The sequence below is a fragment of the Mastomys coucha genome, unplaced genomic scaffold (assembly GCF_008632895.1).
Source record: "Mastomys coucha isolate ucsf_1 unplaced genomic scaffold, UCSF_Mcou_1 pScaffold9, whole genome shotgun sequence".
NCBI classification, from domain to species: domain Eukaryota; kingdom Metazoa; phylum Chordata; class Mammalia; order Rodentia; family Muridae; genus Mastomys; species Mastomys coucha.
Window position 1 is genome coordinate 82,024,996 of NW_022196915.1, and position 4,925 is coordinate 82,029,920.

Here is a 4,925-nt window from a genome sequence, read left to right on the forward strand (position 1 = left end):
TTTTATAATTTCAATCTATATGTCTAGTGACTGCACTTCTGGCTGCAAAAATTAACAGAAAGAATCCAGTCTCATGTAACATTTGGTTTTGTAAAGAAAAATAAACAAAAATCCATTATATGAAATTCTATACTAATTACATAATTGCATGATTGTTAAACAGAAAAATACTCAGTATACTTTGCTTCAAAGTTGCTTTGATAAACTCCATGACCAAAAACAACTCAGTCAAGACAGATTTGTTTGACTTTTACTCCCTAGCAGCAGTCTATTGCTTAGGGATATTAGGGCATGGACTCAATGCAGAAACCTAGAGAACATTGGAGGCTCCAAATAGAGACCTTGAAGGGACACTAACTACTCAATTCTTCCTTCTTCCTACTTCCTACTTCTGCTTATCAAGCTTTCTTATGAAGCCTAAGATCACCTAGACAAGTTCGGCATCACTCTCAGTGAACTAGAACCCTCAATTAGTAGTCAAGAAGATGTCCCTCACAAGTGCCCATAGGTCAATTGAAGACAATTCCTAGATGAAACTCTCTCTGCCCAGATAGGTCAAGTCGATAACCAAGAATTGCCATCACATAAGGAATAAAGATTGTGGTGGGGACAGTAAATGTAATTTACTCTTACTCTCAGGTGTCTGGGTCAGAAATTATTAATTGATAAGAGCATTATACTAATCCAAGGTTTGATGTACTTTAACAGAATCCAAGCATTTTCTAAAAATCAGGTGTTTGCCAGGAAATGTTTTAGAGTACAGATTACACTTGTTCAATTAAGTGGTTCTCTGCTAGGTAATGCCCTGCGTAGTTGGTTAAGTTTCAGTACCAGACATGATACTTTCTTGTTGATCAGGTCTTAAGTAAAATTAGAGGGCTGTTGGGTACCACCATGATAGGTGCAAGATACAACTGTTGGTGTGCTTGAAAGCTTGCATGTTGCCTTCTGGTACCAAGAAATCTAGTACACTGGAATGAATCTTTTAAATCAGTTCCGACTCAGAGGTTTCTAGGTGCTATGTCTGAAATGCATGGTGTCTTTGTCAAAAGGAGACATATTTTTGACAAGGAAACACAGAAAAATATAATGTGTTGCTTTAGGAGTCTCTAGGGATAATACTGACAAACAAATCTAAAGAGGACTTCTTGTGCCTGTTGTTCAAGGAATTGTTTTGTGTATAGGCTGAGAGAGAGAGAGAGAGAGAGAGAGAGAGAGAGAGAGAGAGAGAGAGAGAGAGAGAGAGAGAGAGAGAGAGAGAGAGAGAGAGAGAGAGATATGCAAGGGGAACCAGAAACAAGAGCAGAGGCCAAACTTGAGATCTAACAAGATGGCCGAGCTGTTCTGCAAGATCATCAAAGAAACCCAGCGTTTGCTGGCAGAACCAGTTCCTGGCATTAAAGCACAACCAGATGAGAGCAACGCCCATTATTTTCATATGGTCATTGCTGGCCCCCAGATTTCCCCTTTAAGGGAGGGACTTTTAAACTTGAGCTTCCAGAAGAATACCCAGTCAGAATACCCAAAATTTATCATTCTAATGTCGACAAGTTGGGAAGACTATGTTTAGATATTTTGAAAGATAAGTGGCCCCCAGCACTGCTGATCCACACAGTTCTGCTATCAATCCAGGCTTTGATAAGTGCTCCTAATCCAGATGATCCACTAGCAAATGATGTAGCCGACGAAGCCCAAGCCATAGAGACTGCGAGAGCATGGATAGGCTATATGCCATGAACAACATTTAAGTTGACCAGATCAAGTGTATGCCACTTCTCCTGTTCTGCCAAGACTTCTTCCTCTTTTTTTGTTTGCATTTAATGAACACAGTCTTAGAAACATCACAAAGTAAAAGTCCAGGCATCTTCATCGCTGGTGATTATATGCACATTAGCAAATCTGGCTTGTCCTGATTTACTGTAACGCATGAGCAGAGGCTGGAAGTATCATCCTCGTAGCTGTGTGATGCTGAGAAGCAGTACTTTCTGTTTTGACTCCTTGCCCCATCATGGTTAAAGTAAGAGGCATTGTGAATGAAGATGGTTATCAGGGTTAGCAGCCAGGGGTATGGGTGCTTTTATTTTATTTTGTAGGGGGAAAGTAGTTTTATTTTAATTTTATGGCCTCTTTCCTCTCTCCCTTAAAGGATTTAATTGCAGTGGTTAAAAGCAGCTAACCTGTTTCTAGCCAAGCTTAACTTTAGATGCTGTAGATGGGCAAGCTTGATAGTCTGAACTAAAAGGGGAAGAGTAAACAAACATCACAGCCCTCACTAATAACTTTGTGACTTTCCTATCAAGTGTAGATTCCCCGTCTCCACCCCCAGCCCCAAAAGATGAAGAAAAAGCTTGTGACCATTTTGTATGGCTTGTCTGTAAACTTCTGTAAATCTTGTTTTAGTAAAATATTTTTTGTTATTAAAAAAAATCTCATCAGTGTTTCTTATGAAGAAATAGAGGAGTATTAAACCATATTTAAATTTAAAATAGAAAATGTTACTCCACCATTGCTGGTGGGATTGCAAGCTGGTACAATCCTCTGGAAATCAGTCTGGAGGTTCCTCAGAAAAATGGACATACCTGAAGATCTAGCTATACCACTCCTGGGGATATACCCGAAAGATGATCCAACATAGAACAAGGACGCATACTCCACTATGTTCATAGAAACCTTATTTATAATAGCTTGAAGCTGAAAAAAAAGATGTCCCTCAACAGAGGAATGGATACAGAAAATGTGGTACATTTACACAGTGGACTACAACTCAGCTATTAAAAACAGTGATCTCATGAAATTCTCAGACAAATGGATGGAACTTGAAAATATCATCCTGAGTGAGGTAACCCAATCACAAAAGAACACACATGGTATGTACACACAGATAAGTGGATATTGGCGAAAAAGAAGATCGGAACACACATGATATAACTAACAGACCATATGAAACCCAAGACAAAAGATCACACCAAAGTGTGGATTCCACAGTCTTACTCAGTAGGGGGAAGAGAATAATTTCTGGGAAGTAGAGGGAGAAAGGGATAGGGAGAGAGGAAGGAAGAGGGAAAGGGGGATCTAGTTCAGATATGGGAGGAGATGGGGGAGAAGTACAGAGGGTCAGGAATTTGAAAGTAGGTGTATAGCAGGTGGGTGGGGAGGTTAACTGGGGGTAGACACTAGAAGTCCCAGATGCCAGGAACCCAAGAGTTTCCCGGGACCCAACAGGGAGAAAAGCAGCCGAAATACCCAACAAAAGGGAGAGAGAACCTGTAGAGATCATATCCAGTGGATAGGCACAACCCCCAGCTGAGGGACGGGGCCACCTATCCACCTCAAAAATATTAATCCAGAATTCTTCAGTCAAAATGAAATGCAGGTACAAAGAGTGGATAATAAACTGAAGGAAAGACCATCTAGGGATCCATCCCATCTGCAGAAACCAAACTCAGACACTATTGCTGATGCCAAGAAGTACTTACTGAAAGGAGCCCAGTATAGCTGTCCTCTGAGCAGTTCTGCCAGAGCCGGACCAATACAGATATGGATGTACACAGCCAAACATTGGACTGATTGCGGGGACCCCAATGGAGAAGTTAGGGCAAGGACTGTAGGAGCCGAAGGAGTTTTCAACCCCACAGGAAGAACAACAATATTAACCAACCAGATCTCCCAGAGCTCCCATGGACTAAACCACCAACCAAAGAGTACCCAGGGAGAGAGGCAGTGTACCCATGGCTCCAGCCACATATGTAGGAGGGGATTGCTTTCTCTGACATCTCTAGGAGGGGAACCCCTTGGTCCTGTGGAGCCTTGATGACCCAGGATAGGAGAATGTTAAGGTGCTGAGGCAGGAGTAGGTGGGTGGATGAGGGAGCACCCTCATAGAGGAAGAGGGCTTGTGGAGGGGAAACTAGGAATGGGCATAACATTTGAAATGAAAATAAATAAAATAGTAAAAATGAAAATAAAATAATAGTAAATATTTTGATAAATTTGAAAATAAATTTTATTGGCATATGACTAAAAATATTTTTTCTCACAAGTTACAACTATTTATTAAAAATGCCAATGGAAGTACAAGCATGTACATTGGTAACAAATGGTTAATTTTGCATACTGTTTCAGAAAAGTAATGTTTTATATCATTTTTATTGTCTTTATGTTTGTAAATTTTATTTATTGATGTATCTAATAATCTAAAATTAAAGATCTGAAAAATAAAGACCATGGTGGTGAAAACTTATTTAAAAATAATTTAAATAGTAATATTAGCATTAAATGCCTTGTGCTTCAGTCATTGTGGATAGCCATCTAAGACACTTGACTCTAGTTGACCTAGACATAAAAGAAAAGGATTACATACATTTTACTGGACAGCTAGAAGAATAGTTCTTAGAAGTGGTATCAGTAAGAGAATGTATCTTTGGAATCAATTCAGAATCATATGTGTGTGTGTGTATGTGTGTGTTTGTGTGTGTGTGTGTGTGTGTGTGTGTGTGTGTATAATTCTAGGAATGTATATATATTATGTAGCCTATTTTTTTGAACTTTTGTAAAGAAGAGTGACAGATTTTAGTCTTAAGATTTATTAAAACAAATAAGCAAAAAAAAAAATCTCTTCATATCCAAGAAAAGTTCTGGAATAAAGTAAGCGGTGCTGATAGCAACTGTGTTTGAGTCAATGATTTAGGTATTAAACCTCATTTCCCTAAGACATATCCTATATTTTACACAGGATAATAGGGGAAAGTCTAAGCAGTGAACTGAGTGCTTCAAATGATTCTGACACAGCAGTCTAGATACTATGTGACTGAGTCAAACAGCCTCCCATCAAAGAAGCAAGCACTCAAATATGACCAATTTTTCTATCTGTTGAGTTTTACCAATTTAAAATTAATTCCTGACTGTTTGAGCTTCAATTACTAACT

General features: G+C 39.1%; 1 pseudogene; it reads left to right on the plus strand.

Annotated features, from left to right (window-relative positions):
* The first annotated feature begins 1,330 nt into the window (after nt 1-1,330).
* Nucleotides 1,331-1,748, plus strand: LOC116084955 (annotated as a pseudogene).
* Nucleotides 1,749-4,925: the final 3,177 nt, after the last annotated feature.